This window comes from Equus quagga, unplaced genomic scaffold (assembly GCF_021613505.1).
Source record: "Equus quagga isolate Etosha38 unplaced genomic scaffold, UCLA_HA_Equagga_1.0 73442_RagTag, whole genome shotgun sequence".
In the NCBI taxonomy this organism is placed as follows: Eukaryota; Metazoa; Chordata; class Mammalia; order Perissodactyla; family Equidae; genus Equus; species Equus quagga.
Window position 1 is genome coordinate 9,027,890 of NW_025802777.1, and position 12,503 is coordinate 9,040,392.

Consider the following 12,503-nt stretch of genomic DNA (forward strand, 5'->3'; position numbering starts at 1 on the left):
TATTGCATCAATTATAAGGTGGATGAATAGTCTCGCCAAAGAAAGAATGGATAAGGCTTAAAAAAAAACCTGAATTGAGTCTTCTGATTAGCTATCCAAATCATAAATTTTAATTTCAGTTTTGCCTGGTTAAAAAGGAATATATCTCAATACCTCATCTTGTTTAAATTCCAACTGAAGTGTTTACAGTATAAAACACAGAGCACCCTCTTCTGAAAGTAAGAGCTTGTGAAATAAAGAAAAGGGGAAGGGCTACCCAACAAGAAGGTAACTTAGGAAAATATCACAATGTGTTTTCTTTGACTTTGGTACGTCAAGGTCAAATGGGAGACTGCTTGGATGGCCACAACCATTTCACTGTAATTTCAAATTACACAAAAGATTAAAAAGAAAGAGGAGGAGGGGCAAAAATATTTCTTTTACGTTAGGGAAGCTAGACTTGTCCCATAAATGTTACCTCATCACTCTAAACCAGGGGTCAGCAAACCAGAGCCTGTGGGCCCAATTCTTGGACTCACTACTTGTTTTTGCAAATAAAGTTTCATGGGAACACAGACAGCTCATGCATTTATATACTGTCCACGGCTGCTTTCATGCTAAAGGCACAGCTGTAATTAAGCAGAGACTGTATGGCCCACAAAGCCTGAACTATGTACTATCTGGCCGACCTCTGCTCTACATTGTAATAGGTCGAGGGCAGCCGACAAGGCCTTAATCCACTCATCCTAAAATGCACCACAAACAAAACCATGAGCCTGGGTCACTGTGGTGCAGACAGTGAACTCCCCATGGGACGGGTCGTCAGGCAGACACGCAGGGCACCAACCCAGCTGGACAACATCAGCCTGGTGGTTCAAGTCACCGCGGGATGCAGAAGCGATTCTACGAATCTGCACCACACCACCCACCAAGCTCCTAATCTCCTCACCAACCCAAGTTGCCATCTTCAACTGTCCTCATTTGGTGAAACTGACAGATCTACTAAAATACAATTCTTAGACTTCAAAAAAAAACTGCTCGATCCAGCACAATGTTCAATTTGTGAAAACATATGGTCTACAGGAAGCAAAGCATGTCACTGCCGTAATTCTCATTTACGAGGCCTCTGAACCATAGAATTCCAACTACTCCAAGACAGGCTGTGCATGCTCCTTATGGGCTCCTCCCACCCAGTCTGAATGCAACTCCCTAAGACTCTCCTCCAATCCACCATATGTTAATGAAACACAATTTTGGCAAGGCACAGACTGGGGGGCTGAAAACATTCACTTGAAGAAAATACAGAAAAGCAACTGAATGAATGTGAATGGAAACTAGGAAACCTGGATTCCAGTCCCAGCTCATTCACTAAGGAGTTATACAATCCTGGGTAAATTATTAAAATTTATCAATTTTAAACTTGTGTCTGTCTCCTCATGTCCTAAATTGAGGGTTCTCAGCAAATTTTCTGTCTCTACAAGCTTCGCATGAACAGCACTCATTTCTCAAAATATCCTGGGAGTATACAAAGTCTGAGCAAAGTGTCTTTGCTTTTCACCTCCTCATTCCGACATCCTTGTCACTCAAAAGTGCCCCCGCGCCCCACGCTCTCCACGTCCTTCCCGTTACTGTTACACAGCACTGAGGCGTCTACGAAGGTTCTTTCATCACTACAACCTACGTTCAGGAGAGCAAGGACTTGGTCTGTCTTGGCTACAACTGCAGTCGCAAAGTCTGAAACAGTCTGTATTACGGAGCAGGCACTAGAAATGGCTGTCAAGGAAACGAACATAGCAATTAGGCCTCCCTAAGAGGGTCTCTTGCTTGCTTCCTCCCATTTTTTCTCGAGGAATCCTAGGTTTCCTCATATCTCTACTATGACTTGAAGCCACTTTTCATATACAACATAGCTTGCTATCAGGGTAGTGACTGTAACACAGGAGCAAAATTACAATATGAGTGTTTTTCTATTTATTTCATGTAGTGCCAGAATGCTGCTGTTAACACTGATACTGTAGTTTAAAAGAATTCAGAATTCATCTAATAGACGTGAAACTAAGTATTTCATGTATTTAAAAAATATCAAGTTCAAATATATATACAAATATAAATGTTAAACTTAGATTGTTCTAATTATTTGCTGATAAGATAAAAGTACTATCCAAAACATTTACACTAAACAATACTTTAAAAAATTCATCCTAGGAGCCGCCCAGTGGCTGAGTTCCCACACTCCGCTTCAGCAGCCCAGGGTTTCCTGGTTCAGATCCCAGGCACAGACCTACACACTGCTCATCAAGCCATGCTGTGGCGGCATCCCACATACAAAACAGAGGAAGACTGGCACAGATGTTAGCTCAACAACACTCTTCCTCAAGCAAAAAGAGGAAATTGGCAATATGTTATCTCAGGGCCAATATTCCTCATAAAAAAAAATCATCCTAGACAAAATTAAATCCAATTTTTGATCTTAGTATTATTAATTACTGAAAGTACTCATGTTCAAGCTACAAAAGAAGACTTAGGGAAAACCCAACAGATAACTTCAAAGATTTGCAGGGCTACCGTGCAAAAGACAGATATGTTTTATTTTGGTTGGACCCTCAAAGTTAGTCAGGAATCAAAGGTAAAAACTACAGAGAAACAGAGCCTTGTGCATAAACAAGGACACATTTCTAAAAATTACAGCTGTATGAAAGTGAAACGGGCTGCCCTGTGAAGCACTGGCCTTCCCATTGCTAGGAGAGCACAGACACAGGATGCCTATTCCATTAGTCTTTGCACTGGGCAGGAGGCTGGACTCGCTAACTTTTTCTAAAGCCCCTGCCAAGATTATACTATTCTGGCGCCACTCATCGTTCTGAAGGACACTCTGAAGGGAAAATGGCTTTTCAAAAGAAATCGACAGTTGCATGATGGTGAGGAATACCTTGACCACTAGTAAAACTTCGTGCTGCTGCCTGGATTTATGTGACGGCACCCGCTGTCTCACCCGCTCCTGCTTTTGCAATGATCCCCTGGAAAGGTCCCTGGGAAGCCCAAGTCCACATTTTGAAAAGTGCAGTTCTACACAGTCTACTGGGCAACGTCTCTACAACAAAGACAAGAGCAAAAAGATGGGAAAATAAAAGGAAAGACATCTCTACTTGCCCCCAAAATAACATCCCCATCCAGTAAGGTTATTCAAACTAAGAATTCATGGGAGTACCATACACAGCACCATTTGGCCAATGACCAATGTTTAATGTAATTAAACATATTGTCACTCCAGAAGAGAGGCTTGTCAACAAAATTATCTCCTAAATTAGACTCTCTGGGAAAATCAGTTTCAAGCCAGAGGCCCGTGGGTGCACCCAGCTATCACTACGACACCCTTACAGTTGACCAGGAAATAAACAGCACACAGAATTCACAACATTTAATGGCGTGTGGCATCTACCCACACCCTACTGTTCTCACTTTACAAAGAGTTGTGCAACTCCCAGGAGCAAGAAGACGTAGGGAAGGCGAAGTCAGGTCAGGAAACCATCCAAATCTGTGAAAATCTAAGTGTAAAAGCCTTTCCCATTCTTTGCTGCATCCTGCTTTTGGGCTTTATCTCCTTAAAAGTTTTTCCTTGAAATTTACATTTTCAAATAGAGAGGACATCCCTGGCAATTCTGCATTGAGATTTTCACAGCAATTTGAAACAGAAAATGTGTGAGCAACTTTCAACAGCCGAACAGGCTTCAGGGAAGTTCTGTCAGTAGCAGACCTCGGAATAACAGCACAGATAACCATCCACCTCAAACGTGTGCAGCGCCAGCCCTGCCCAGGACATCTGCGGAGCCCGCCTCCGGAAACGGTCCCCCCAGAACTGCTCTATCAAATATTTTCATGACTCATGAGAACCCCTTTTGCCCCACAATTGGTTGAATCAAGGGCTCCAGTCCTGTAGGTAATTAAGGGCTAAAAATTATTAAGCGCAGAAGCCATTTAAAAAATTCAATAAGGACAAGTCTAGAACACTAAAAAAGTAAAGATACACAAACACAGCTCGAACGTGACTATCCTTACCTACATGGACTATGTTATACTCTGTATAACTTGTAGGTAAGTGAGTAGGAGAGTTCACTTTTATGGGCTTTTTAAAAGTCAAAGATAGAAAATGCTTTTGACAACTTAACTGCTCTACTACTTTGTTCATGAATCCTATCCAATAACCCATTTATCACAAACACCGAATAACTACTGAACAAAGCTTTCAAAAGTGGGGGGGAGCACAAGAGAAGAGATGGGAACCAACACACATGAAGTGTACCAGGCAAGTGGCAAATACTGTAATGCAGTGAAAAACTGTTTCTTTTTACAAGCCACTGTTGTGTGCTCTGAAAACAAAAAAACAACTTAAATCTTTAACATAACGTGAGATTAGTGTAGATTCACAGTGTAGACGTATCAAGTGGTCATTTAACTATGAACACTCCGGAGCCCTGAGAGATGCTGAAGTGCGTATTAAATGAACAGCCCTCATGACTATGACATTTAATTTACACGATCACCTTTATGAGAAACAGTTATGGGGGGCCACCTAGAAATTTTTATTGGAGAACAAGTGTAAAGTAATTTTAACATCACAAATCAACTGTAAGAGTAGGGCTCTACATCTGTGTCTGGAAATGAGTGAGAGCAAACTGCACGACCGCACAAGCACGCCCAGCTCTGCGGGCAGCAGGAATCAGAGTGGACCTCACGAAACTGCCGTCGGGGGGCATCGACAACAGTCCGACACCGACCCTCTTTTAAGGCTCAACCTCGCATTCATCTGGAAACGTTCCTCTCAAGAGTCTTCCTCAAGACAAGCATTTCCAAGTTGCTCACTGTGAAATTCGCCTCCAAAAGGACAGCCACAGGGATGTGACACACAGAGTCCCAGCCCTTTAGAGTCTATGATGTAGTTATGAAGACAGTCACACGTAAGTAAGCAATAAGAGGGAGGTTGAAACACAATCAAGAGCAACACATAAAACAACAATGCTACAAGAGCCGAGAAGGAGCAATGACTGCTGACTGGGGGGCTGGAGAGGGCGGACTTCAGCCAGACCCTGAGGCTGAACGCCTCTGAGAGGCGGAGACGGTGCTCTCAGAGGGGGTCTGGACCGAGAGCAGGACAGAAGGCCAGGAAGCAGGTTCTGATGGAATTCTTATTTGGGGTATAATCAATGTGGGCACTGTGTCTGGTATAGGTAGAAGCCATTGCTTCTTTCCACTCATGGCAATTTTTTGCCTAGAATATTAACATTTCAGTTTCTTCAAACACTCAGCTACACTGTTGGGAAAAATATAAACTTCCTGGAGGACAATTTGGCAATATATATTAGTTTAAAATGTGTATACCTCCAATCCCTCAGCCACTTCTAGGAACTTACTCTGCAACAACTGCCACACCCACGCACAAGGATTTAGCTATGAAAACCTCACCGCAAAGTTATTAGGATAGTGAACAAAAGGGAATGCAGTTGTCCACTAATAGGAGACCGGTTCAACAAATTATTCTCATTGATTGAACAAGTATTATGCAACTATTAAAAAATGAGATGTTGGGGCCAGCCTGGTGGCCCAGTGGTTAAGTTTGCACACACTCCTTTGGAGGCCCGGGGCTTGCCAGTTCGGATCCTGGGCATGGACCTACACACCACTCATCAAGCCATACTTGTGGTGGCATCCCACATACAAGTTAGAAGAAGATCGGCACAGACGTTAGCTCAGGGCCAATCTTCCTTACCAAAACAAAACAAAAAACGGGATGTGGATCCTTATATACTGACATGAAAATATTTTAATAATAAAGGAAAAAATCAGCATGTAGGGTAAATACATTTTTTTCAAAAGAAAAAAAGTACTTATACACACATACATGGAAAAAAGTCCAGAGGAACATACAGCAAAATTTTATTATTTTCCCCTAGGCAGTAATATGGGAGGGGTATTCTGTTTTCTTTTTTCCACACTTTGCTTTATTATCTGTGTTTTGGTTTTGTTTTTACAATGAACAATTAAAAGGTGTTTTACAAACTTCTTTTTGGACAATTCAATTTTGTTTCGTCTTAAGAAGAATTTCTTCCTCTAAGTCTATGCCAACTGCTATCTAAATATAGATGCCATCATGTGTGAAATCTGTGTTAAAAGCCCGAAGTCTATGCCTCAAAATTGAGAACTCATTCACTGACTCTCTATCCACACAGATCCACATATTTTAATGATATAACGGTCAGAGAGGGATAGATGGCCAGCTCTCGGTAGTTACTGAAAGAGCCTTGCAAGCTGTACTTCCAGCATCAGGAGCGGTTACAACTGGCTGCTCTGCCTCTTGTGAATCGGAGGGAAAACTGGAATCCAGAAGTCAGGAGCCCAGAGATCACTGGTCCTAGAATCAGAGGAGAGCAGAGATGTGACGGGACACAGTCAAGTCTGGCCCTGAGAACACAGTGGCCAATAAAACCAAGGTGATGAGAAAAGTAAGAGGAACTTCCCCATTCTACACCACGCAGCCAGGACTGAGATTCTTGAGACCTGAGAATCTAACATGAAAATGTATTCTTCGGGGTATGTGATGAAAATAAAAAGAACCAAGGGAAGAATGGAGGAAAAAAATCAGAAGCGGAGGGGTCCAATGACAGCTGAGTTCAGCAGAGATTAATCTGTGTCAATAACAAAGTGCAAATAATAAAGCAGAGAGTCACGGTTCATAATGCATGGCTGAATTTGCAAACGTAAAGGCAGTAGGATGACCAGTAGAGTAACTTTGCCTGCAAAGTAGGCAGAATGCTGTTAAGTCATAAACCAGACTTGCATGAAGTGCAGTGGCTGTCCAACAGACATCTGCAGCCAGCCCACACTGAGACATCAATACCAGTACTGGTATCAAAAAGCTATAAGCAAATGTAAAGAACTAACCCACAGAGCAAGAAGGAAGTCACGGGTACATGAGATCCAACTTTGAATTTACCAGTTGTCAATTACTTATGTGCCTAGGTTAACAGTTAATCTGTGCGGTTTTGTAATACACATATGCAGTACAAACCATAATGCAGTTTTGTACCTTAATTAATCCACTTCTTCCCAAGGTCTCAAGTCAAAAGAATATCATTAAGATGTCATCTATAGCCAAATTTCGGGGCTCCCTTGCATATGACCAAGCATCCCTTTCATGATTTGAGTAAGTCAAAGGAAAATGGCAGAATCCCCAGGGCATTCTAGAGCATGTGGCATCATCCTGGGAGCTTTAAAAGGAGATGCCTGTGTCTCACCCTCAGATATTTCCATTCCACTGACCTGGGGACTCAAAAATCTTGGGGACCAGCATTTTTTAAAGCTGGACAAAGGTGAGAACCACATTCTAGTAGGAAGCTGGCTAGCTTCTCATCACCCCACAAAGATGAATGATTCTGGCTGAAATGCAGTTTATAAAGGACTTTCAGCAATGATCTTCTCCAATTCTAATTCAAAAAACATAAAAGCTCCACTTTCCTCACAGTAATAAAGGAGCCCTCCTTGAATGTGAAATGGAGAAATGACAATCCCAAGTGACGACTACTTGTGGTTAACACTACTTTGACAGCTGGAAACAATGCCAAAATTAAGGTACCCATGCTTGCTATTCTGCGGACATTCCAAAATCCACAATCTTTTTACTGGGAGATTTCCGTTTCTATCCTCCCCATCCCCCCTCCAGATGCACTTACAGATGAATAAAAGATGGGAACCAGGGAGACTGGCAGGAGTCCTGGTTACTATGGCAGCAAGCAAATGAAATGCCAAAGCTCAGGAAACTGATAGTGAGAGCAGGAATCAGGTAGACATCATCGAGCTACGCCGGTCTTGTTGATTGCTCTCCTTCATGCACAATTCAGTTCCCTGCCTTCGCCTTGTATTTCAGCCTCTATAGAGAGTAGAAGTGGGACAGCACAGGAATGACAGGGAGACCAGAGGAGGTAAGAATCAGCAAAGGATTTTGATACTAGAGACAACAGAGTTACAAGAAAATTCTGTTTAGATCCTGTGAATCTTCGAAGTGTCAGTAGATGGGCTTTAGCAAAAGTACTAGTTAGCTGACTGCTTTAAGAGAAATTTTTTTAAATGTGCCCTGATAGGATCAGAAACTTGGCCTTTGGTGAGAGAGACAGATTTGCATACCTTGCTAAATAACAGACCAAACATGTGTCCACCAACCAGGCCACTGCAGTAGTGCTTAACTTAAGTGATGGGAGGAAGGTACTTAAGGCATTGCACTACTCTGAAGAGCAGGGAAGGGAAAGGGTATAAAAAGCACAGAGGGATTAAAAGAAGAAAAACATTCTTCAAGATCCGGCTACTTCCTAGAAGTGTGCCTTCCCTCCATAATTCCACGTGTCTCTCTCTCATTCCACAGAGTCATCCCTTGGCATCTGAGGGGGGTTGGTTACAGGACCCCCGTGGATACCAAAATCCGCAGATGCTCAAGTCGCTTAGTCAGCCCCTTAGTTGGACGTGGAGCTCACAGATATGGAGGGCTGACGGTACATCTTGCAAGTGTAACCACTTACAAGCACATCTCCTTCCCTAACTAAGCCCCTTCAATTTGCTTCTTGCTCCTCTTTACTAGACGCTGGGGTTGCAAAGAACCTGGCACACAGGATGTGCTCCATAAATGTGTGATGACTACATAAGTCAAAGAACAAATGGAAACATGAGAGATGAAAGTTGCTAACTGTACTTAATTCAACTAGAAAGGAGGAAAGGATTAAACCAAGCCATAAAATTCAAGGAGAAATAAGATCTTTGCTGCAAAGAGGAAAACAGCACCATTTCTTTTTTTCTTTTTTTTTTTGAAATGAGAGATGCATAATAAAGCTCCTGTTAGTCAAAAAAAAAAAAAAAAAGAGGCAGTCAAGCAACTAGGAATAAACACGCGAAAGATGGAAACGAAAACAAAGATACAGTCAGAGACTCACAAAGGTACCTCCAAACTTCTAAAGATTCTTGGGATGTAACCAAAAAACTTGGACGTTCTGCTATTAGAGTGTACAGGGAATATTACAAGACCCAGACCCTGAAGAGCTAAGAAAACTTGTGGAATCTGAGTCAGGCAGCCTCATGTAGAGATAACATGGTTTTACAGGGAATTTGCCATAAGGTAGGACAACGAAATCTCAAAAGAAAAGTTGGAAGGAGAGTAAAACCCAATGGAACGGCAGTCCTCATTTTATTTCTCATCCTTACAGTCTAACGTCGGCAGGGTCTACCCTGCAGTACTTGTTCAGTCTGGAGGCCACATAGAAAAGGGACAGCAATTGCCTCAAAGGTGTCCAGAAAAAAAAAAGACCAGGATGGTAAAGAGTTTGAAATTCGTGTCCTGTGCTGCACACATCAGAGAATGGAAGCGGTCTGATTTTGAGACTTAACAGAATACTTATCCTGAATAGTTATCTTCAAATACTTAAAGGGAAGAAAAGATAGCACTCCAGAGGCAGAACTTAGACTACTGAATGAACGTCAGAGGTAGGGGCTGGCCCAGTGGCACAGTGGTTAAGTTCACGTGCTCTGCTTCAGCTGCCCGGGGTTCGAGGGTTTGGATCCCAGGCACAGACCTACACAGTGCTCATCAAGCCATGCTGTGGTGGCGTCCCACACACAAAATAGAGGAAGACTGGCACAGATGTTAGCTCAGGGACAATCTTCCTCAAGCAAAAAGAGGAAGATTAGCAACAAACGCTAGCTCAGGACAAAAGCAAGTCAGAGGTGGATTTGAGGTCAATAAGAAAACCCTTTAAAATCAGAACTCTCTGAAAATGAAATGAACATTCTAGGAGGGGAGACTGGTATAGTTCTTGTGGGTGGTGGCTACACAGGTTTCTGCCTCAAAACTACAGTTGATTCTCATTACTTGTGGAATCTATGTATGCCAATTCACCTACCAGCTAAAATTTGCTTTTTAACCCCCAAATCAACATTCCCATCACTTTTAGTCATTTGCAGACAAGCGCATGCACTGAGTGGTGGAAACTTCCAGTCACTCAATACACACATTCCCAGCTGAGGTCCAACGACGTCACTCTCTGCCTTCTTGTTTCAGCTCTCCTACCACAAACAAGTGTCCTTTCACACATAGTGTCATGTTCTTTGCATTTTTGTGTTCTTTGTTGGTGATTTCTCTGTTGAAAATGGCCCCTGAGTAGCGATGAAGTGCTGTCTAGTGTTCCTAAGTGCAAGAAGGAAGTGATGCACCTTACGAAGAAAAGATGTGTATTAGATAAGCTTCGTTCTGGCACGAGTTACAGTGCTGTTGGCCTTAAGCTCAATGTTTACAAATCAAAAATATATCCTAAATATGATGTCTTTAAACAGAAACACATATAAAACAAGGTTATGGACTGATCAGTCAACAAAAATGTGGTGACGAGCCAGAGGCTCACAAGAACCTGACCATGTACTTCCCCAAGGGGGAATGACTTAGGGGCCATGACTCAGTATTCACCCACTCAGTGTGAGACAACTTTACAGAGACAGAACTACCACAGCCATATCCACTACACTGTACATCTGCTCATGTTCCATGGACTGAGCACGGGTGTTAAATTTCACAATAGAAAGGTCTGGATGGCTGGGATGCATGCATTGTACAGCTTCTAAGGCCCCTTCAAAATGTGAACAATCACTAATTTTGCACTCAAAGAGATGAGCAGAATTTTAAAACTCCAACTGTGCTTCTGGTCATCAACACGTTCTTTTAGCGGAGAAATGGGCAAGAGACTCTGAAATTTCAACTTTCAAATGCTAAGTGAAGAGTGGATTCCAGGACTTCCTAGTAAGTTGGAAGATTCAACACAAGTATCTAATTATGCTGTCTCCTGAAAACATATGAGAACCACTGTAAAGGGATTTTTTTTTTAATGGACAACTCGGCAAGAATGAGGGAAAAGAGGGGAAAACATCAATAAAACGTTGGAAGCAAGCAAGCAGATGGAGAAAAGCAGCAATGGGGAAAACCAAGTCAACCATATTTAACACTGTAGAATTCCTCGAAAGATCTGGGAGTTGGCTCCATTGGGTAACTCTGAAAGTGGGGGTGAAATGGGAGACTAAAAAATGAAGAAAGTTGGCCCAAACTTTAAAAAGTGGTTGAAGCCCTAGATGCGTGTTTGGAGGTTTATTCCCAGGATTGGATAAAGCAGAGGGAAGTCTCTGGACTGGAGGACACAGGCACAGCTCTAAGTGAGAGTATCACACTAAAAGGGGATTGAGAAAAAAGTGCTCACTGAACGATGACACCCTTGTGCTCTTTCCCCACTTAGCTTCCAAAATAATGGTCCTTTCATCCTTCAATCAAAACTCTAAGAATCTTCTTTGGGGAATGTGACCCGCTCTAAAGATACTGCAGGAGTCATCCAACAAAGAGGCAGGCCGTGAAGGCCAGAAAATGAAGTCGAAAAGCTCCACCCATACGTTCAGAGAATTTTTAGTCCACCCTATTAAATAAGCAGACGACCAACACCAGCACACATTTGCAAAACGCCTTTAACATGAGGCCAATACAAAAAGAAAACCTAGAGCGAACAAACAATGCACGAGAAGAAAACTTCAGCATCTTCACAGATGAGAAGATACAGCATCCACGAACCAAGAACAAGAGGCTATCAAGAAGATTTGAGGAACAAAGCAGCACTTAAAAATTAAAAACCTGGGAGAGATTTAAAAGAAATTCTCTTTCAACAGAAGGGGTGGAAGACAAGGTTTAGAAATACCCCTATAAAGAGCAAAAAGAGAGATGAAAATTAAAAGACAGAAGACTCTATGAAACCAACCGGACCAGTCCAGAAGGTCTGAGAGCTGACCAAAAAGGGGTTCCAAAAAGGAGAAAACAGCAGAACTGTTTCATTATCCCAGAACTGACGGACACTGAGTTGCCAAACTGGAAGAGCCCACTGAGGGCCAGTACAATGAAAGAAAAGCTTTCATCAAGGTGCCTAATTGTGCAATTTCAGAACACAGGGGCTAGAAAAAAATGGTCTTACGCTCACAAATTTCCGAAGGAAAATACTTTCCAACCTAGAATTCTATATTCAGCCAAACTTTCCAACAAATATAAGAATAAAGACATTTTTAGACATGCAAAAACTTTTAATTCTAAGGAACTGTAGGATTGAAAAAAATACGTAAATGCGTCATTATCAGATTTCTTGCTGTTGTAGAAGGGAGATGCAAACATAGAATGGAAGAAGGCTAAAAAGAAACTTCTGGTGCTGGTTGAGAATCGGAGGCATCAAGAGATGTGTACATGAATTTCCCAGCCCTGTACACTGAGAAGGACCCATAAGCGATGACGGTGTTCACTCCCCTAAGAATGAGCACACCAGTCCTGGGTCCTAAACACCATTCTCTAGCGAATGCCTGACACCCAGACTGGGGCAGGGAAGGACAAGACAAGCCCAAAACACCTTGTGCTGGAAATAAGAAAGCACTCAAAAAATGACAGAAACATGTCACAAAGGACACAAAAATTAGCC